Source organism: Mesocricetus auratus, unplaced genomic scaffold (genome assembly GCF_017639785.1).
Source record: "Mesocricetus auratus isolate SY011 unplaced genomic scaffold, BCM_Maur_2.0 Super-Scaffold_2245, whole genome shotgun sequence".
Classification (NCBI taxonomy): Eukaryota; Metazoa; Chordata; class Mammalia; order Rodentia; family Cricetidae; genus Mesocricetus; species Mesocricetus auratus.
In genome coordinates, this window is record NW_024429180.1 from 42,248,178 (window position 1) to 42,271,463 (window position 23,286).

At 46.4% G+C, this 23,286-nt stretch overlaps 1 long non-coding RNA gene across 1 annotated transcript in view; it reads left to right on the forward strand.

The window, feature by feature from the left end:
- Positions 1-1,887: 1,887 nt before the first annotated feature.
- LOC110341035 overlaps positions 1,888-23,286 on the forward strand; it is a 35,018-nt gene continuing 13,619 nt past the window's right edge. Inside the window, exons 1-2 of the long non-coding RNA XR_002382917.2 lie at positions 1,888-2,099; positions 2,272-2,608. This is a non-coding gene — a long non-coding RNA (uncharacterized LOC110341035). The remainder of the gene's footprint in view (positions 2,100-2,271; positions 2,609-23,286) is intronic.

Here is a 23,286-nt window from a genome sequence, read left to right on the forward strand (position 1 = left end):
TGGCAGCTGGAGAGGCGGCCGACTTCCGGAGATCTGCAAAGGGTAGTTGGGCCTATCAGGTGTCAGAGCTCAGGGGGAGGTCATTGTGTACACACTCTCCACTAGCCAGAGCTCAGCGGGAGGTCATTGTGTACACACTCTCCACTAGCCAGGGATGCTAGATACTTGATATACCTGTAAGAACCGAGGCTATGAAGGCCTCAAGGATTAATTCCCTCCTAGCCAAGAAAATACAAAATCATTTTACCAGTTCCCAGCTGCAAGTAAAGTGCTGGGATTAAAGGCGTGCGCCACCACCGCCCAGTTTAGGAGGGGTTTTATGAGCAAGACAGTGGCCTGCTCACAGTGTCCCAGGGCCACTCGGTACCTGTTTGGATGTTGCCCATCCAGGTGGGGCACCCTAGCTCCTGACACCAAACCCATCTGTGAGGACTCATTTCCTCTATTGTAGCACCCACTGTGGCACTCACTAGACATTAGCCTTATGCTACTATGGCTACAACTTCTTCTCCCTGGGTCAGTGTGTGCAGGGCAGGGGGAGGGGGAGGGGCACATCTTTTTGTTTTGTTTTGTTTTACGAGACAGGGTTTCTCTGTATTGCTTTGGAGGCTGTCGGTCCAGCCCGGCCTTGAACTCACAGAGATGCGCCTGCCTCTGCCTCCCGAGTGCTGGGATTAAAGGTGTGCGCCACCATCGCCCGGCTGAGGGGCACATCTTATAAAGGGCAGAGGCATTTTACCCACCTCCCTGCCAAAGAGACTACAGAAGCCAAGGGCTGGGAGTTCTAGATTTGGGGGTTCTGAGCTGTAGTCTCATATCCGGGACACAAGACCAGAAGAAGATGCAGATCTTTGGTGAACACATATGATTGTCACCTACAGGTAGAGGTGATAGAAATAATAACAGGCCATGTGATCCTACTTCTGATGGCCTCTGTCCTTTGGAGTGAGGTACACAGTGCCGACTTGTTTGATTAAATGCACACATACGCTACAAAACGATTGCTACAATCAAATTGGTTAACACATCTGACAGGTGTGTACACACGCTCAGAGTAAGGACACGTAAGATGTTCTCTGGAGGCTGGGGATGTACTTCAATGGTGGTCACCTAGCATGCAGAAAACCTTGGGTTTCATTCCTAGCGCTACCTATAAGACTCTACTTTTTAGTAAACTTCAGGTTAATAACCCTGCTATCCTAAGAAGATTTCTAATGTACACGTCAGTTTCCTAAACTTAATTGAACGTGGTGAAACATGTATAGACAAGTAATCACTTTCGTGTTAGGCATGCTTAAAACATTCCTTAAGAAGCCAGGTGTGGTGTCACGAGCCCTTAAATCCAGCACTTGGGAGTAGAGGCAGGTGGACCTCTTTGAGTTCAAGGCTATCCTGGTCTCCATAGAAAGTTCCAGGACAGTTAGAGAAACGTAGAGAAACCCTGTCTCAAACAAACCAGCAAAGAACAAAACCAAAAACCAAGCAAATAATAATAACCATCACAACAACAGCATACATTAAGGCATTATTAATCAATATGTTTCTGCTGGTTAGTTTTTGCAAACTGGACACAAACTCGAGTCATCTGAGAAGAGGGAAATTCAGTTGAGGAATTACTTCCATCAGATGGCCCTGTGGGCACACCTGTGGGACATTCTCTTGATTAACAATTGATGGGGAAGGCCCAGCCCACTGTGGGCGGAGCCAACCCTGGGCAGGTGGTCATGCTTGGTATAAGGAAGGAGCTGAGCAAGGGGAGGAGACCAGTAGGGAATACTGTTCTGTGGTCTCTGCTTCAATCCCTGCCTCCTGCTTCTCTTGTTGGGCTGTAATGTGGAAGTGTAAGCCAAACGAGCCCTTTCCTCCCCCAAGGATGGTTTATGGCCGTGGTGTTCTTATCATAGCCATAGACAGAAAACTGGGACCAAGTGTGGAGGAACTGACCATATCGTTTTGTGAGGAGGATTGTGGGAACATTTGGAACTCTGTGCTGCAAGTACTGAGAGCTTCATGAGTGGTTGTGCGAGCTTGGACGATAAGAACGCGATGAGAATGAGAGAAATACAGATGGCAGAGGACTGACTTGTGAAGTTTCAGAGGTAAGCAAAGGCTCCGTCACAGCCATCTACGTGATTTTTGAGTTGGGAATCTTCGGAAGTGAAATGTGTGCTTCCCTGGGGTGATAGATGCTGGTCAGCTGGGGCTGAAGAATCAGCTGTGGTTAATGTGAGGCCTCATTATTGAGGAAAACCTTCCGGCGTGTTTCCTCAGGGTCAGCACACAGATGCCGTGGTTCGGAGGTGGCCCAGGCTGTACATCGAGCTGGCAGCAGAATCTGGCAAATAAGGGGTAGAGTCTCCCACATGTTGTTGGCTGTGAAGCCATGAAGCAGTCATGGAGCGCAAAGGGGGTTTGGCACTGAGAGAGGCCCCTGGTGAAGGTGCAAACTCAGTTGCAGTGGAAACCCCAGGATATTTGAGATGCAAGAATAATAGGAAAACTGCCAAGGACAGCAGCAGATGTGGTGTGGAGCGGACCTAAGCCTGGACTACAAGCTGTGTGTGTTGCAGATGGGGAGCTGCCCAAATCCTTTGGACTCCAGAAGATGGTAAGTTCCACACGCTGGACACTTGAGTTATTTACACGGTTAGGTTTTGGGTTTGCTTTGATCTATGACTATGGCCTGGTTCTTCTCGCTTAGCATAAGAACTTCTTGTTTTAACTGCGTGTGTATCTGTGAAATAAGAGACCAAATATTTTAAAGAGACATTGAACTTTAAAATTGTGCTGCATTTTTATATTGTGATATTAATATTACCGTGAGCTTGTGGACAAACAAGAGAGGAAAATTTATGGTTTAATAGTGATGTTATTTGTGTATCAAATTGACAAAGAGTTGGTGGACTGTGCAGGTTAATTTTTGTCACAAGTTAGAGTCTCCTGAGAGCAGGAGTCGCTTCCATCAAACTGGTCTGTAGGCAAGTCTGTGGTGCATTTTCTTAATTGATAGGGGAGGGCCTAGTATGCTGTGGGTCAGGGCTACCCTGGGCAGGTAATCCTGGGTTGTTTAAAAAATGTAAAGGCTGAACAAGCAATGGAGAGCAGGCCAGGAAACAGCATCTCTCCATAGTCTCTTCTTTCGATTCCTGCCTCCAGGTTCCGCTTGAGTATAAGGCCTGACTTCCACTGGTGACAGGTCGTGATGTGCAGAGTGAGCCAGTAAGACTTCTTCTCTCCCGAGTTGTTTTTGGTCACGGTGTCATAGCACAGTGCAAGGAAATTAAGGGACTTTGTGGGAGGTGGTACTCTGATGCCTTCCTGTGCCAGCATCGGCAAACCTCAGGCTTTTTGCCGACATTCAGCTTGCTTAACAAAAGCTTTATGAACCAGGTAAAAGACTTGAGTAATTAAGGAAGGGGAGCTTAATTAGCATGCATCGGAAGTGTACAAGACACGGGCTTTTCTTTTAACTTCCAATTCCTCTTGCTTCCTGTTCCCTATGTGTTGCGTTCTGTATTCTGTCTAGGTGGGTGGGGGTGCAAAGGGTCCATGCTTTGTAAGCAGACACATTCGGGTGTGAGTCCCAGCTGCATCACTCATCAGCAGAGTGAGTGACCTTGGCCTGTTGTGCCCCTGGGCCTCAGTTTCTCGTCTGTAGTAAGAACTTCATGACATGGTGGATATACGTGATACAGACTTCTGGGCAGCTTGGGTGACTTCTCCTTCCACTTAGAACCCCACTAAATTATAGAAATCTGTTTAAAAGTGATACCTTTTTAACTGTTAGAAGGGTGATTGGGCAAGTCACTAAAGGGCAGCAAAGTGTTGGCGAGGTACAGCAAGAGGTCTTCATCACTTCTTGTTTATTTCTTCATAGTCTTATTTCTTTTCATTGTTTTTTTTTTGTTTTGAAGCAGTGTTTCTCTGAATAGCCCTGGCTGTTTTGGAACTCAGAGACCCAACTGCCTCTGCCTCCTGAGTACCGGGATTAAAGGTAGGCGCCACTCCCGACTCGTGGCTGTAATCACGTTTCTTGAGGATTAGTTGTTTTCATATCTCTTTGCCCTGTTTTAACTTTCGGAATTCAGATTCTTTCCTTTCTGTTTTATTCAGCTGGATTCCAATTCCATGGAAACCGTTCTTGTACTGCCCAGCCCTTTTGTCTTGGTAAATGGCATTGGTGGTTAGCCACTTCTTAAAACACAGCGCTGTTTCCATGACAACGCTCCTCTCTGGCACTCTCTACCTTCCCTGTGGCTTCCCACTCTGTCTGCTGGACTGATTCCTCTTCCTGCCTGATCCCTGTCCATTAATGCTCTCCCATGTGTGCCCTCCGCTCCTTCTCTTCCTGTCCGTCACTTTCCATGTCCTCGTCCCTTCTCATGGCCTCGACACCTGTGCCCCGATGGCTTCTGCATTTTTGTCTCCAGTCTAGGTCTATCCTTGGAGTTCCAGACACAAATACTCAATTGCATTAAAAAAAAAAAATCATCTGCCGAGTGGTTGTGGTGCCCAAATCCCAGCACTTGGGAGGCAGAGGCAGGCAGATCTCTGTGAGTTCGAGACCAGCCTGGTCTACCGAGTTCCAGGACGCCTCCAAAGCCACAGAGAAACCCTGTCTCGAAAAACAAAAAGTCATCCTTATTCATTCTTTCTCATTTTCTCCCCTTGTTGCTGCACCCTCCTTCTCTTGTGTGAAGACAGCATAAAAGCTAGGAAGCAGGACTTCACCAGATAAAAGATCTGTTAGTGCGTTCGTCGTGGACTTCTAAGAATTTTGAGAAACAAATGTTGGCTGTTTAAGCCAACACCTTTTAAAATGTTTTCACTGGAGAAATATTTACTTAACCCCAGGGTATGGGCACGTAAAACAGGGATACAAGTAAAATATTTACTGATAATATATCATAAAGCTTATGATAAAATTTCTTTCATAGACACATCTATTTCCTACTTATTAAAGATGGAGGAAAATGTGCATACTATACCGAGATGGAAGTGCTTGTTTTACATTGAGGTGAAATCTTGGCTAAATGTTTATACTGCAGGACATAGAGTGTTGTCACCAGGTATTTCAGAATTGACTGATATTTTGATTTTATAATTGTCAATGTGAAGAATGCCATTTTGCATAAATACATAAAACAAAATGGCAGAAATATGTTTAGGAAATTGTTGGAAATTCTCTTAATCCCAGGCCTAAATTCAATTAGTGATTTTTTTAGTCAAACAGCAGCTTTTAAAATCAAACATTTGAACACAATATAATTCAAAGATTACTTGATATCTTCCATGCTGTGTGTTCCAACTATTATGTTCTGTAAAAGTCAGAAATTTTGTATAAACAGTAAAAATGCTCATAGTATAAGAGTCTCAATTCTGAGGGGCTAACAGGAAGCCTTCACTGGTGCCCTGTGGCTGAGGGCAAAGTGGTCACGTGGTGTGTTCTGAACCAAGGCTGCAGTGCTGTCATGTGATACAAGCTGGGTGAGTGCTGCCTCAAACATTCAGGTGCCCGGCACAGCTGATTTTTGAATAGAGTTTTGTTTGGGTGTGCATTCAGAAGTCTAGTTGCCAAGTTTTTGTGAACCCCCCACTTTCAATTATGGGACATTACATAGCTGGTGACAGTTTTAGAAGATGTAGTTTAAGTCACAAGGTCTAGGGCATTTTGTTACTGCAGTCCAAACAGACGAAGACAAAGAACCGTACCCTTGTACCCTTCCTCCCTTCCTGTGTGAATGAGTTCTAGATGGAGCCCTATTTAACCTTTTAAAATGAAGCCGGGAAAGCATCGGATTTCCAAGAGTTTAACATATCTGAGCAAAGAAGCCCCTCCCCCATTCTTAAGGTGTTTTTTATGTGTTGGGTGCTTTGCTTGAGTGTACGTATGTGAACCATGTGCATGTCTGGTGCCCGAGGCTATCAGTAGATGGCATTAGGTCCCCTGGAATTGGCGCTAGACAGTTGTGAGCAAGTGTGGGTCTGAGAATCAAGTCAGGGTCTTCTGGAAGAGCAGTCAGCGATCTTAAACTGTTGAGTCATCTTTCCAATCCATGAAAGTCTAAGCATTACAAAAAACCTCTAGAACAGTGGTTCTAAACCTGTGGGTCTCACCCCCTTTGGGTGGGGTGTCAAACTACCATTTTACACAAGACCATCAGAAAACATATTTATATTATGATTCTTTACAGTAGCAAAATTATAGTTATGATGTAACAATGAAGGGATTTTATGGTTGGGGGTCACCACAACATGAGGAATTGTATTAAAGGGTCACAACATTAGGAAGGTTGAGAACCACTGCTTTAGAAAGCTATGGAAAATATTAATTCAACAAAAATACTAATAAAGTAATTCTGCGTGGCAATTAGACCAAAAAAACAAAACCACTGTAAACAAGGTCAAAAAGAGAATGACAAACTGGGGGAAATATTTGTAACAAAAGTTAAAATGTTGATTATAAAAATGTATTCTCTCAGTCTGGAGGTGGTGGTGCAGGACTTTAGTCCCAGCACTTGGGAGGCAGAGGCAGGTGGATCTCTGTGAGTTCAAGGACAGCCTGGCCTATGGAGTGAATTCTGGAACAGTCAGAGCTACACAGAGAAACCCTGCCTCAACAAATAAAGTGTTCTCTCCAGTTGATTTTAAAAAGACTACACATTGGGGGAAAAATCAAAGATGAGGGGCTGGAGAGATGGCTCAGTGTCAAGAGTACTTGCTACTTTTCTAGAGAAACATGATTTGGTTCCAACAGCCATGTGGCAGTGATGGGGGGACATCCTTCTGTATATAGGTTTCTCTTATTGGCTGATGAATAAAACATTGTTTGGCCAATAGCCAGTACAGGCAGGAAGATAGGCGGGGCTAGGAGACAAGGAGAATTCTGGGAAAGGTAGGCAGAGAGGCGCAGAAAAGAGACACCATGTAGTCAAGGAAGGAGTTACAGGTCCAGAACCCTTCTCCAGTAAGATAGGACCACATGGAAATACTTCAATTTGTAGAAATGGGTTAATAATTAAGACAGAGCTAGCCAATAAGCCCAAGCATTGACGAACAATTTTATAATTACTGCACTGTGTGTATGTTCAATTGGGGCTAAATGGCAGCGGGACCTGGAGGGACAAGTAAAACCAGCAGCATGGCAGCTCACAATGTCCTGTGACTTCAGTTCTGGTCTGCGTGTGCTCAATGCAGTCAGTGCACATGTGTAAATGCAGGCAAACACTCGTTATCATAAAGCAAAAACAGCTTTAGACAAAAAGGATAAAGAGGAACAGGTGGTCCATACAAGAAATATAATCAGTTCTTCAAGGGCCTTAATTCTCAAACTCACACTGATGCACTCAGCCCTGCCCAACCTCCTCAGAAACTTGGGGCTCTTACCATTAGTCAGGGAGGGAAGTGGATTTTCCTGTAGGGGGTGTGCTCTAAATCCTCAGAGCTGGCAAGATATTATGAAAGACACTCAATGTAATAGAACAAACTGGAAAGTTTTGCTCTGTAAATGGTCAAGGGTTGGTCTGCATTATGAAGATAATTATTCAGCAGCAAAGTAGGTCCACAAAAATCAGGATTGCCAATAATAATCAATTTGATTTTCATCTTGTTTCAACTGGCAATGATTCCACCTTGTGGGGAGATGTGAACTGTGACCTGCCATATGAGAACGTAGTGGGTGTGATATAGTGATTTTCCACAGCTGGCCTACTTGCCAGCCTTCAGCAAGGGGCCAGCCATCCTTAGCCTACAGAGGATGGGGTGAGGGAACAGGTATGGTTGGAAGATGCAGGGATGGCCACCAAGACTGGCTGCCTTCTCTTTATTCAACCTGCCATGCAATGTTGGTCAGTTGTCTCCAGGTCACCCTGGAGTGATGTCACCAGGTCTCAACTGGGTGATCTGCATTTGGGCAACAAGCTGCCCTGCCTGTCCCTGCTTGCCACTCGTTTTTGGTTGGTTTATTTTATTGGTGCTGTTGGGCCACCTCCTCTCCCAGGTAGACAGGCCAGAGATGCCAGCGAGGGCTCTGCTGGGAAAAAGCTTCTTCCCTCAGCTGCTCTGGACTTGGCAGGAGATGGATGTGCAGTGTGGTCCCCCTGAGCCAGTGTGGTTATCTCGGCTGTGCTATCTGAAGACTTGCTGGGGCCAAGTGGAGAGAGTCGTAGGCTTAACCTGCCCCACAAGGCTGCGGAGATCAAGTGTCTCATAGCATGTATGCCTTGGCTCAAAGTATAAGTGGAATGGACAGCATCAAATCTCACATCTACACAGACAGCATCATGTTACATGCCTCTGTAGGGCAGGGTTGCCTTTGAGTCTTGAAGATGGCTTCATAGGGGTCAGCTCTGCCACAGCCTCATGCCACCTAAGGTGGAGCCTCAGGGGTTACTCACTTCCGGAGAGAACCCCTCCCCTCCATTCCAGAGCTGATCATCAAGACTCTTGAGGCCAAGAGCACCATATGGTTTTGTTTTATATTTTAAAATTTCTGTATAGCAGGATATTGGATGTCTTATAAAACTTGTTCTGCCTGCCCTCTGAGCTAGCCAGCTCTCAAAGACAAAGTGCCCAGACTGCAGCATGCCTCTGAGCTGCAAACCACTGCTACAGCTGCCTCCTGTCTCTGGCCCATGGACCCTTGTAGGCATCCTGCCATAATCTCAGGAATCGAGTAACTCAAAGTGTGTGGACACATTCAAACTACCCCTGTGGACACCTTGCTTTTTCCAGGAAATTCCAATAGAACCCTGGGTCAAGTCCACCCCCCACACTTTGGCTTTTTTGTTTTCTGTCTGCTCTTTCCTTCCCCTGTGGCTCACCAAAGGCTGGGACTGCAATGAACTGGAGTTTTCCTGAGCCTCTGGAACTCACATTGTCACAGTGGTTTTTGCTTAAGTAAAGTTCGATTTAGGGAGGATTTCTCTTTTGGCTCCTGGGGCGTGAGGAAGGGAGAAAGGGAGGAGGAGAGAGGAGAGAGAATATTAATACCCATAGCTGCCTCCCACACATCTACACAATCACACATAATAGCACTGCTTTTGAAGTTGCAAGAGACCTAGCGTGGGGTCTCAGTTCCCTGCTTCTTTTGAGATCTGGTCCCCCTGGCTGTACATCCTGGTCCCCTGGCTTCACATTTGCTATGTAACTCTGCTGTTGAACTTGACATCTTCCTGCCTCTGTCTTCTAAGTCCTAGCATTATAGCTGTGCCTTACCTAGGCCTGGCTGAGTGTCCTCCCCTTCAGAAGCACCCCAGCCACGTGACAAGGATTCTGGAAGGCTAAGGGAATGTTCTTACTGGAGACTAATCTGCCTCTCTGACCCAGTGTCAGGTCCTCGGTGGCTCTGCCTGCGGAGTTCCAAGCCTGTCTCCAGAGCTTGCAATGGTCTTTTGTGATTTTTGTTATCTTTGTTCTTTCAAGAGAGCAGGTTCCTTCCCTGTCGTGCAGCCTAGAATGAAGAAGCAACTGAATTGGAGACAGAAGAGGGTGCGGTGAGGTGAGAAGAACTCAGGGCCCCTCTCCTGGCTCCTGTAAAGCCTGCAAATGGAGTGTGGATGTCACATTCGGGGGTGGGGGGGCGCACGTGCACCAACCTGTCTGCCTTGCCTATGGCCACTTCCAAAGACGTTGGGCAACGGGAGTCCAGGGCAAAGGGATGTTTTCACGCTGTTTTTGTTGTCGTTATTTCATTGCTCAAAGCTGAACAATTGCTACTGCTCAAGGGATCGTCTTCCCACACTTGGATCCCACAGTGGTTTGAGGGGAGGAGTTTTGAGGCTTGGTGGTTGAGCAAGCCATGGTTTCCAGTCTGGTTTGGCCATCAAGCAAAGGGGGAGAGTTTGAGACACAGGGAAAGATTCTCAGCCCAGTTCCCAAAGCACACCTGGCTGAAGCTCTTAGCTGAGCCCCATCCTCAGGTGGAGTAAGGGGGGTTACCACAGGCCGCAATGCCAGCCAGGCCTCGTGGCTTCCAGGGGAAGGGGCAAGAGGGGTGTATAGCAGCAGCAGGCAGCCCTCCCTTTAGACCCTTCAAAGTCTCATCCTTCTCATGGCCATTACCCTTGTTTCATATGCTAGACTTTGCAGGGTTTAACACTTCTTTTTATTCTACTGTTGGTCTTTGTTGGGGGCAGGGAGAAGGGTCATTCTCTTCTAGTCTCACTTGTTTAACATTCAAAGGATGGTGTTCTCCTCTGGATTCAACACTCGCTGAAATCCTTTGATTCCCATTCACTCCTCATGTCACAGGCTGGCAGATGCCACTCACACGCAGAATTCCAGCACTGACCTCTGCCACCCCAGCACCAGGTCTGCTCACCACACATGCATTTGGAGTGGTGGAAGGACCCAGGGTGAGGCTGCTTAACTTCTAAGCGCTCTCGTACCAGGGGCCCTGGCTGTCCACACATTGCTGTCCCATCCTGGGAATCTGATGTTGGCTCACTGGACCCTTGTAACTTCTCCAGCAGTATGACGTTGGAGGACGCTTGCATGAGCAAATAGTAGGAGGGCAAAACCAGCAGCGTTTATGTCTCTTTAAGACTACCTTAAATTTGCAGCTGGCAGACCAGGGGCTGCAAGCAGGGATGTAGGTCAAACCCATCTGCTGCCAGTGCCTTTCTGCTGCAGCGCCCACCCTCCATCTAAGGCTGGCTGATTCCCACAGTCTCTGAAAATTGAGGGCTTCCTGTAGGGTGCAGCTTTTGGCATTTCTCTCATGGGAGAGGGGTGTGTGGCAAAGTCTCACTATGCAGCCCAGGCTGACCCTGAACTCTTTTCTACTCCTACTGCAGCCTCCTCGCTGCTCTAAGTATGTGGCACCGTGCCTGGTCTTTTGGGCATATCTGAGGCTATCACCTCGACTCTACTATTTACCAACTCCGTGATTGGTCAGTGTATCTAATTTTCTCTGGAAAATTAGTATTGAATAGTCCTTTTGTTCCAGAGTTGGAAGGATTAAGTGAGCTAAGATTACCTAGCATGTCACAGGCTCTGTCACTACTGGCTGTCGTTTTTGTGGGTACCACTCATCCACCTGATATTGTAATTACATGTTTACTTTCTTCATCACATCCCGTGCCTGTGCTGGCCACCCCAGAGACTGGCTAGATGGATGAATGAAGTTGGTATAAGAAGAATAAACATAAGTGAAAGTTCCAGGAACAGAAGGGGTAGGGACAGCCTACAGCAGCTTGGCCTGGGGCTGCCCATGGGGTGTCAAGAGGCTCAGGTTTCTGAGGGCTAAAGTCATAACCTGCCAGGAAAAACATGCCCACTTATGAAATAGTGGCATGACTATTATGGGGTAATCAACTGCTTTCTAATTGGGTTCGAGGCCCATTTCATGAGAGGAAACTCACACCAAGTACTGTAAACGTGATCAAGAGTTAACTAGGGAAGACTTAGGTCTTAGCAAGGAACATGTTACTGTTGTTTTGCTAAGTGGACATATCAAAATGCCTCCTAAATATTTGCCTTAAGCACATAAATTAATGCTTTTTCCAACCCTGCTCAGAGAAGCTTCTTTTAGGTGGTCGAAGTATTGAGAATAAGTGACTGTTGAGTGCTTAGTCCTAAACAGAACATCAACAACATCGCTTCCAAGGGACAGGGAACATTGTGAAAGAGGAGACAGAAAGGACCAAAGAGCCAGAGGATAGACGGGAATAGCCTCAAAAGGATCTTTTCTGCCCACAAACTAGTCTTTGGACCCCTGAACTCACAGAACCTGTGGTTTCTTGTGCAAGACTGGGCCATCACCAATGGCAGCAGAAGCGCTCACACATTCCAGTCCTCACTGAGGTAATGCTAGCAGTTGATGGTTGCTAGGGGAGAGGCAGTACTTTTCTTCAGTGGTGTAGTCACTGATAGTTGCTCGTAACCCAGGAAATAACCACACTGATGCAAGCAAAAGACCTGGAAACAGGGCTGGAGAGGCGGCTCCATGTTCAGAGCGCTTGTTGCTCTTGCAGAGGACCTGGGTTTGCTTTCCAGCGCCGGCATGGGGACTGAACCATCTACAACTCCAGGTCCAGGGAATCCAGCGCCCTCTCCGACTTCCATGGGCAAATAAGCATGCAGGCAAAACATGCATACACATAAAGTAAACTAAATAAAACCAGAAGGGTTTCAGAGAGAGGGAGGGGGATGAAAGACCATAACAGGAGTAATTATTGTAGACAGACCTTGTAGAACCGTTGGCTCCCCAGTAATGACATGGAGGCTTATTAATTATGAAAGCTCAGCCTTAGCTTCAGCTTGTTCCTAACTAGCTCTTATAACTCAAATTAGCCCACATCTTTTAATCTATGTGGGCTCAGCTACCTTTACTCTGTACTGCCCATCCTGCTTCCTCTGTCTCTGGCATCTCCTCGTGACTGCAACCTTCTTCTTCCCAGTGTTCTCTCTGCCCCCCAAATCCTGCCTAGTTATTTGGTCATTCAGGTTTTTATCAAACCAATCTGAGTGACACATCTTCACAGTGTACAAGATTATTCCGCATTCTAAATAATGACCAAAAGTCACTGTATACATGTATAAAATTAAAAAAAAGTTTCCAGGCAGTGGTGGCGCACGCCTTTAATCCCAGCACTCGGGAGGCAGATGCAGGTGGATCTCTGTGAGTTCGAGGCCACGGTGGACTGACAGCCTCCAAAACAATACAGAGAAACCCTGTCGTGTAAAACCAAAATAAAAAAAAGTTTAGGTTTGGGTGTAGGGCAGCAGGCCAGCCAGCTGCTTCTGTGGAATATTCTGGAAGCAGGAAGAACCTCCCTTCTCAGGCTGTTCCTCACTTCTCTCTCCAAAGTCTCACTGTGTAGCTCAGGCTTTGCCTCTACCTTGTTAACCTTCTGCCTCAGCCTCCGCAGTCCTGGGATTAAAAGTGTCCCTTCCTGGCTGTGGGAACGTCTTCACTCCAGATCTCGGTGTGTGCAAAATATGAGGTTCAGAGCCTCCTGGGCACCCTCATAGGGCAGACTAGGGAGTACCCCAGGCATAGGCTCTGCACCCTGCTGCGGGGAACTGTGCTTCTGGGCTGGGGTGGCTCCTGATCCCCACAACCACAGCACCAAGTGCTGTTTACTTCCAGCCAGTGTGAACTTTCACATTTTTTGCAAAGCTGAAAATAACACTATGCCTCAGTTCTGCCACCCTGTAAAGGGCAGGCCGGGGAAGGGGGTGGGGGATCCCAGCCCAGCTGGAACAAAGTCCCTGTTGTTAGCAGATGTGCTCTTGAGTCCCTAGGCTTCATGGAGGTGCTGGAATAACCAAGCCCAATGGACCCTCTGGCAGGCCCCTCCTTATCCAGCTCTGTTCACACCGTGGGTGAGGGCCCTCCCTGTGGGAACCCAGGGCTCCAAATACTTTCCTGGGCCCGAGGACCAGGACCTTTTGGTCTTTGTCCTGGGCACCTCGGTCAAGGGCAAGGAATGAAGGCAGGCTGTTCCCAGAGTCTCTCAGAACAGCAACCCCTTCCATTGAGGAAGCACAAAGGTTAAAATTAACTTTCTTCTTTTTCCTTTCTCTCCTTTCCCCTTTCTCCCTTTCCTTTCCCCTTTCTCCCTTTCCTTTCCCCTTTCTCCCTTTCCTTCCCCCTTCCTCTCTCTCTTCCCCCTTCCTCTCTCCCTTTCCTTCCCCCTTCCTCTCTCCCTTTCCTTCCCCCTTCCTCTCTCCCTTTCCTTCCCCCTTCCTCTCTCCCTCTTTCCTTTCCTCTCCCTCTCCTCTCTCCCATCCATTTCTTTCCAAGACAGGGTAGGGTCTCGATACATAGTTCCAGCTATCCTGTAGCTCACTATGTAGACCAAACTGGCCTTGAGGTCACAGAGATCCATTCACCTGCCTCTGCCTCCTGCATGCTGGGACTAAAGGAATGCTTTCCCTCCTGCTGTCATGCCCCCTCTCCCATGAGTTCATTATTCCATTAGTTTTTCCTTCCCTCCTTCTCTCCTTCCCTCCCTCCTTCTCTCCTTCCCTCCCTCCTTCCTTCCCTTAATCCCAGCACTCAGGAGGCAGAGGCAGGGGAATCTCTGAGTTCAAGGCCAGCCTGATCTACAGAGCTAGTTCCAACACAGATAGGGCTGTTACACAGAGAAACCCTGTCTCAACAAATGAAGGAAGGAAGAAAGGGAGGGAGGAAGGGAGGGTGCCAGTATGCCATGTGAGTAAGGCAGAACTTTGAGCATACAAGGACTGTTAAGTGTAGTTAAAATAGGGCAGATTTGCATCAGAGAGGAAGAGGACAAGTAAGAAAACCACCCAAATACCCACTGGAGGACTTGGTCACAGGTATCAGGTTGATGGTTTCTTTGTCATCCCTGTCCATTGCAATGTCCGTGCAGTGGAGGAGGGTTGATCTGGCTTGAGTTTGAGAAACTTTCATCAGCTGGTCTAAGTTCAGGGCAGGTCCCTTGGGTTTCCTCTATCACAGCCTCCTGGGAACACTAAGAAACACCAAGCTTCTCCAAAAGAGTGAAGATCAGAAGACGTCTCTTGGTCCTCATAGCTATGCTGAGATGGAGCAGCAAGGATGGCTCTCCCAATCCCAACCCCCTTCCTTATGGTCAGCCTCTCTGTGTGAAGGATTCAGGGAAGAAAGATTCATCCATAGAGGTCTGTGCGTTCAGTCTCTGGCTCCAGCATGACCAGAAACGAGCCGACAACCAGGCTTCCAGATCCTGTGGGACCAGAGAACATCAGGCAGTCAGGAGGACCCCAGCTTTCCTGGGACCATTGAGCAGCCTTAGAGGTCAGTGCAGGGCCAAGGCTTTTCCTCCAGTGTGCCCAGAGTCTGAGTGACTGGAATGTTGGCTCCAGTAGTCTCTAAAGTGTGGTGTGATGTTCTGACTTCTGAGCTTCCAGTAATCACTGAAGAATCTGGCATCTATAGTGGTGTGACTCTGACCATGGTCACCAGATAGAAAACAGCTTTAGTGGGCCTGATGTTTGGTATCCTGCCTTAGCAGGTTCGTAGAGTCCAAAGGTAACCAAAGTTTTGACTCTATCTCATTGTCTTGGTGCCTGGTGAATGGTCTTACCATTAGTTCTGTTGATGCATAGCCATGATAGGCTCACTTCAGGGACTACACTAACAATCAAGACCAAGTTTGTAACAAGATTCTTCCCGCCAGCCTGGTCCCAGAGCCGCATCAGTCCCAAATGAACACGCAGGATGCTGTATTAATTATGAAGCGATTGGCCATTTTCTATGGTTTCTTGTTGGCTAGCTCTGACTTAATTATTAACCCATAACAGCTAATCTGAGTATTTACACGTGGTCTTCTCTTACCGGAGAAAGGGTCCAGACCTCTTACTCCTCGGGTGTCCTACATGAACTTCATGCAGATGTCCCTCTAGGAAGAGTCACAAAATATCCAAATAGGCTCAGAGGAAGGGGAAGTCAAAACAGATGGCAGACCCACTCCCACAGATACACAAAGCTTGACAAACACAAAGAAGATGACGTAACTACCACCCGTGACCTGAGGAGGGAACACTACACATCAGCATCTGACTGACAATCTGAAAGAGAAACGTGGTCATAGAAATGCCGCATGGACACTACTCAGCTCTCCGGATGACCTCCCCTTATCTGTGAGTTCAACACGGGGTGTTTGGGACAGTGGACAGTTTGGATGCAGGATGTGCATATCGGTGAGAAGTACTCTTTCAGAAGAGAGTGTTCCGTGGTTGCTAAAACATTCTTAGATTTAGCCTGAGCATTTAAGAAGATGTGGGCCTTAAAGGCTAGGTGTGATACACAGCTTAGGTTCCTAGCACTTGGGAGGTAGAGACAGGCAAACCTCTTGAGTTTGAAGCCAGCCTGGTCTACAAAGTGAGTTCTAGGACAGTCAGCGCTACTCAGAGAAAGTCTCAAAAATATAAACATAACAATAATTAAGGTGGCATTGTTTTCAGCTGTAGGTATACTCTATTGTGTTGAATTGAGCCCAAGTTATTATGTAATATATCTGGGCAGCATTTTCTTTGAGAATCTTTATTGAGAACCAGTTGCCAAAATAACATCTCACATGGTTAAGCCTAATGTATAAGGAGAGTACTCCCTTAGACTGTTAAAGATACTGATCATTTTCTCAAGACTTATTCTCTGTGATTTTGCCTGTATGTATGTTTGTATGTTGTATGTATGTAGTGTATGTATGTGCTTCTGGTGCTCATAGAGGTCAGAGGAGGTGTTGGGTCCTTAGGAGCCGGAGCTGCAGATAGTTCTAAGCTGCCGTGTGGATGCTGGGAACTGTACCTGAGTGCTTTTCATCTCTCAGCCATCTCCGGTCTCTGTACTGATCTCCTCAACCCTAGGTTCTACTTTCCTGGCGCGTGTTTAAGGAAGTCAAAATTCTCACTGTCAAAGCCCATTGGGGGTCTGGTTCTCAGGGGTCACTTGCACTAGAGAGAAGTTGTGGCTCCTCTAGCCCGCCTTTTACCTCCATGTGAGGCTAACCAAAAGGTTTGCCTGACCAACACTTCTCTTGGAAGTACGGAGAAAATACTGCCTATGTGTTGGTGACTGGTTAGAGTCCATCCAGCAGAGTCCCCACAGCCTGCCGGATGAGAGAACAGATGACTTCCCACAATTACAGGGTGTTTGAGAGATGTTCCCCAGTCTCCTGGGACTGAATTGAACTTGGAAAGCAAGCGGGTAAAATATTCTTTTTAAAACCGCTGACCACATACGGTTATTGGCACAAAGGATCAGTTGTACCAGTCTGCTCTGCTGTTTTTTTTTTTTTTCTTTTTTCTTTTTTGTTTTCAAGACAGGGTTTATCTGTGTAGCCCTGGCTGTCCTGGAACTCATTCTGTAGACCAGGCTGGCCTTGAACTGACATCTGACTACCTCTGCCTCCCAAGTGCTTGGGTTAAAGCATGCACCACCACTTCCCAGCCCAGCCTGGTACTTAAAACTACTGTGTAATGAGTCAAAGTTTGAGCAGAAATGAATCATTTAAAAATAAACCTTGATTAGTCATACATTTTCTAAGCCCGTACCCAAAACTATTAGCGAGAGTAGATTAATAATTTATGGTAACGCCACTTACTAAGCACAGGCTTGATACTAATGCACTAAACTTTGACCTTAGAAATTTTAACATCACATTCATAATCTCAGTCTAGGCTTTTGTATAACTTGTGTAAACTTTCTAGCTTCCTTTCCCATTCTGAAAAAAAATCCAGTCATAACTTTCATACACAGATCTTTCTTAAAAATTTTTCATTTTTACATCCTAATATTTTACTGGCTTCTTAATACCATTACAATATTATAACACCAACAAATACATTTACTGCCTGTTGTGAGACTTTTCTCCCAGGGCCAGTAAGCAATGTCCCTGTCATAAGGTCCCAATGACAACCCAAAGCTCAGTTTCACCAAAGCTCACGATGTCTGACCAATGAATGTGTAAGGCTTATCTACAGAGCGTGGCTGACCTGAAGGAAAGTCTTTATCAGCATGGATGACGTCTTTCCCATAGCCACACAGTTGGAGCCTTTTGGCATTGGGTTTGCTAGAGTCTGCGTGTCAGCCCTGCAGGGTTTTGTTACTGTTTTGAATGAGTTCTGGGTGGTCTCTGAGTTAAGAGAAATGTTGAACATAGGGAATTTCAGGGGGCTTTCCCTTTTGTTTATTTCCCTCCCTCAGAATGGTTCTAATTGAATGGTGGTATTATAATTAAGAGTCCCCCTGGGGTCCACTTCACCATCCCCTAGAGGGCATTCAGGCCACACACAAATTGAAAGTCTGAAGTTTTCCTCCTGGGGGTTTAATTCACTCCACCTGTCCAGGAGGCAAGCAGTGGGGGACCTGAAGGAATCCTAGAGGCTTCTATTCCCATCAGTAGAGCAAAAACAAGAACGGGAGAGACAGAAAGCTCTTGTACTCCTGAACCCCAAGCCAGCATCCCAAGAGGCATATTCTAGCCTGCTGAAGGGGCAGTCAGTTTGACCTGACAGAATACCCAGGGCCCAGTGTGAGGCGGGTTCATTCTTAACCATGCCTGTGGGCCTGGTCCTCACCAGTTTTCAATTGCACCTGAGATAATCCTGATGTTCTCATTCTGGAAGTACACCGCTCCTTTCCAACCCTGTTCGCAGGACACACAAAGGCAGAAAGTCTGCTGTCAAAGAGACAGACTGTCCCACCCACGTGCTATAAAATGGCTGAAGGCCCTGTTGTTAAGAGTGGTGTAAACTCTCCTTCGTGCAGGGTTGTGGGACCACAGGGCATCTCAGACAGGATACTGAGCAAGTAAGTGATAGCTAACGTGAAATTGCTGGGCCCTGGGCCAGACATAAACTTCCTGGCTTGTAGGTAATAGGGGAGGTTTGTGTTGCTCCAGGTAATAATAGAAAAGGGAGAGCTTCCCGTGCCTTAGGCTCTCCCGGATCTCTTGTCTGTTCTCATCCAATCTGTCAGTCCACATTACTTTTCCCCCTAACCCAGACAGAAAGCAAGCGTGAGACATGCCATTGGTGACTTTCCTCTTGTCTAAAGACTATCTACCATGGTAGAGCCTCCTTGCCACTCATCGCAAGTCCTGTAAAAAATTATGATTTTAAATCCTGGCTGCAGTTTCTCCTCCCTTCTTCCCTCCCATTCCCGCACCCCATCTCCCCTGTCTTCCTACTCCCCAATCCACTCTTCCTCCATTTCTGTTTAAGAAAGGGCAGGGCTCATAGGGTCTCACAGTGACTGAACTGACAATCAGGGAACCTGCATGGGACTGACCAAGGCCCTCTGTGTATGTGTTACAGTTTGTGTGGCTTGGTCCTTTCATGGGACTACTAACAGCGGTAACAGGGGCTGTCTCCAACCCTTTTTACTGGCTTTTGGAAACCTAGTCCTCATATTGAATTGCCTTACCCAGCCTTAATACATGGGGAGGTGCCTAGTCTTCCCGCAACTTGATATGTCATGTTTTGTTGACACCTTTCTTAACCTTTCAATGTTACTGTAACTGGAAGGTGAAAGCAAAGGCAAGGGGGAAAACAAAGAGACAAATGTGGAGCGATGGAGTGAGAAAGAACATTCAAAATTAGAAGACCACCAACTACCCAGAAAGAGCAGGCATTAAGACCCAGAGGAACTGGCATTTGCTGCCTCCTGCCCAAGTCGACCCTGCCTAGACTGAAGCACTTGCCCATAGCAGTATCTTTTCTAACACCTGGCAGTTCATCCTTGAGGTCCCTGTTGGTATCTAGGTTTCCCCAATATTTGGCACATGGCTGCTGCAAATCTTGGTGTTAGCTCCACGTCATTAGGCCAGTGCTGGGGACACATGTCTGGGAAAACTCTTAAGTCCTCCTTATGAGCTGGTAAATACATCATGAAACACAATGTGTCAAAATCCAAGGAATTCACCACAAAGGTCTGATGTACCTTCTTGTCTGATAATATCAACAAAGTCCCTTGGTGACTTCCTGCCTGGAATGAGCTCAGCTCCAGGATAAATGAACCCATACTGTCCCAGGACATGAAGTCCCCATGAGATGCTGGCATCTCACAGATTAAGTGTGGACAGTCACCGACTTACTTTTTCAAACAAACATCCAAGTTAGATTGGTATGGATGTAACAGAAGAAATTACCCTTGGGTGTGGAGGCCCCAAGAAGCAAAGAAAGAATTCCATGGTCTCTATTGGAGGAAGCAGTCAGTCAATACAGAGAACAGCTGGAATCCCGCTTGGCTTCTAGATAGGGAAAGGATAAATTAACCTTCATCTAATTGTTAGGTTAAAAACAATAGTGAGATTCTCTCTCTCTCTCTCTCTCTCTCTCTCTCTCTCTCTCTCTCTCTCTCTCTCTCTCTCTCTCTCTCTCTCTCTCTCTATTTCTCTCTCGGTTGCAGAAGAGACAGGGAAAGAAGGGGAGATGCATGTTTGTGTCTCTGGGTGGAAAGTGACTTCCTGCCTGAATCTCCCTAAGGACTGTCCCTTCTCCTAGCTCCGGGATCAGGTTTCACCTTGAGCCCTGACAGATAACATCACTGTGGAGCCAGGCCTTAGGTTAACAGGATGGTGTTAGTCTCTGCATAGATTTCAAGTCTCCAGATGGTCCTGAGACACAGAGATTTGAGCAGTGGTTCTCAACCTTGGGTAATAGCACTGTTGAGCTCAAATGACACCTTTACAGGGGTCACCAAAGAACATCAGAAAACACAGATACTTATGATTCATAACAATAGCAAAATTGCAGTATGAATTAACAATGAATTAATTTTATGACTGGGGGTTATCACAACACAAGGAACTGTATTAAAGGGTCACAGAATTAGGAAGGCTGAGAACCACTGTACTAGCATTCAAATAAGCAGCGTCTAAGGAGACTCTCCTTGTTAGAAGAACAGAACCATCAGCCTGGGACTTCAGCCTAGAGTGTGGTGGCGTGGGTCTCCTCCCCTTTCACCCTTAGCTTAGGCTTGTTCTTATAACTTAAATTAACCCATACCATTTAATCTATGTTCTTTTATGTGATTCAGTGACTCTACCGCCCATTCTGTTCTCCTCTGCATATGGCTGGCGACACTACCTTTCTTCGTCCCCAATACCGCTCTGTCTCCAGAAGTCTTCCCTAACCCTTCCTGCCTAGCTCTTGTCCATTCAGCTCTTTATTAAACCAGCCACAGTGACACATCTTCACACGGTGTACAAGAATATTCTGCAACACCAGGATCTTCGGTGGGCTAGAATGGGGGTGAGTTCTTTTAATTTAGGGTTGCTTGGTTTAAATGAAAGGAACTTGATGCGCCCACAGCTTTGGTGACTTTGTGGTCTGGCCTTGAGCTGCCCTGCTTAGTTTGGAAAACATGGTTTCATTTGTAGTCACCAATTGACTGATAGTCTGTCAACCTCACCTCCCACAGTGATTCCTGTCCCGAGCCTTGGGTAGAAGGGGTGTGACACAAATGTCCTGTTTAGACCCCAGTACTCCATAGTCCCTTACTCAGCACCTTGACTAGCAGTGGATCTCTGTGTTAAGCACCATCTACTGCAGAAAGAGGCCCCTCTGATGAGCTTTGAGAAATGTACTCATCTATAACAAGCCTGGGAGTCTGGAATCTTTATTATGTAGCCGTGGCCCCTTTCCTCACCTGTCTGTCTATCCGGAATCTGTCTAACTCCTAGTCCCTCACAAACACGAGCAGGAGACCTTGAGTCCTTCCTAGCACAGGACATGTTCAGCTGGAAAGTGAGCACCCCAGAGAGATGAGAGCCTCTGGCACTGTGGACACCCTAGAGAGTGTTGGCTTATTTTAGGATTGTGGGGGTGGGGATGAGAAGGTTTTATCTGGGTCTGATGACACAAGCTTATAATCCCAGCTACTCAGGAAGTTGAGGCAAGAGGATCACAAGCCTGCCTGGTCAATTTGTGAGAACTAATCTCAAAATAATATGCAAAAAAGAGAGGGATAGCCTCTTGAGGGTATGGATGGTGGTGAGGGTGGGGGGCTGGAATATATCTCAGTGGTGGGGGGTGGGGACTGGAATATAACTCAGCAAACAAAGACAAACTTGATGCCAGAGTTCTCAAAGTCCATGGGAGTAGTGACACTGTATGTACAAATTATCCCCAAGTTCAATCCCCGAGACAATCTCTTATTTTAGTAACTAGAAAATAAAAAAAAAATATGAGACAGAAAAAGTAACACGGCATTCTGTCACTTGACACATGGAAGTGACCTGCTTTGATGGCACAATGTTCATTGTTTTGAGATGCTTGTTTATTTTTGACACACACAAATGAAGTGCTAATAACACTTGTGGCTGCAAAACTGCTGGTGAATTTCATCAAAACCCTGAGGCAGGGGCTGCAGGGAGAGCTTAGTCACATGCTTGCTGTGAAACATGGGAGCATGAGTTTGATTCCCAGAACCACTGGGGGTCAGGAAAAGCCACACACAGGGGCTCACACTTATAACTCTAGGCAACCTAGCTGGGATCACACACACACACATACACACACACACACACACACACACACACACACACAGCTCATAAAGACAACTTCCTTGTTCCTACATTTCTTGTTTATCTCACATACTAAGCAAGACATCTTCTAGAAGATAATGAAAATGAATTAGAGGAATAAATGAAAAGCTACATTCTAAAATATTTTTTATTTTATGTGCACATTGGTCTGTGTGAGAGTGTCAGATACCCTGGATTTGGCGTTGTAGACAGTTGTAAACTATCACGTGGGTGCTGGGAATTGCACCTGGTTCCTCTGGTTCACTGAACAATCTCTTCAGCCCAAAAAGCTATATTCTAGGTTCAATTCCGTATAGCTTTTTTCTTCCTTCCTTTTTTTGTGGTGGATAACTTGATAAAAATGTAATTAGAGTAAAAAAATGTAAGACTGTAAGAAGAGCTCTATGGCTTCAGAATGGTCCCTCTGACTATACTATAGCAGCTCAGTGAGATGGTGTATCAGTGAGATGGTGTATCAGTGAGATGGTGTATCAGTGAGATGGTGTATCAGTGAGATGGTGTATCAGTGAGATGGTGTATCAGTGAGATGGTGTATCAGTGAGATGGTGTATCAGTGAGATGGTGTATCAGTGAGATGGTGTATCAGTGAGATGGTGTATCAGTGAGATGGTGTATCAGTGAGATGGTGTATCAGTGAGATGGTGTATCAGTGAGATGGTGTATCAGTGAGATGGTGTATCAGTGAGATGGTGATGTATCAGTGAGAGGGTGATGTATCAGTGAGATGGTGATGTATCAGTGAGATGGTGATGTATCAGTGAGATGGTGATGTATCAGTGAGATGGTGATGTATCAGTGAGATGGTGATGTATCAGTGAGATGGTGATGTATCAGTGAGATGGTGATGTATCAGTGAGATGGTGATGTATCAGTGAGATGGTGATGTATCAGTGAGATGGTGATGTATCAGTGAGATGGTGGTGTATCAGTGAGATGGTGGTGTATCAGTGAGATGGTGGTGTATCAGTGAGATGGTGGTGTATCAGTGAGATGGTGGTGTATCAGTGAGATGGTGGTGTATCAGTGAGATGGTGGTGTATCAGTGAGATGGTGGTGTATCAGTGAGATGGTGGTGTATCAGTGAGATGGTGGTGTATCAGTGAGATGGTGGTGTATCAGTGAGATGGTGGTGTATCAGTGAGATGGTGGTGTATCAGTGAGATGGTGGTGTATCAGTGAGATGGTGGTGTATCAGTGAGATGGTGGTGTATCAGTGAGATGGTGGTGTATCAGTGAGATGGTGGTGTATCAGTGAGATGGTGGTGTATCAGTGAGATGGTGG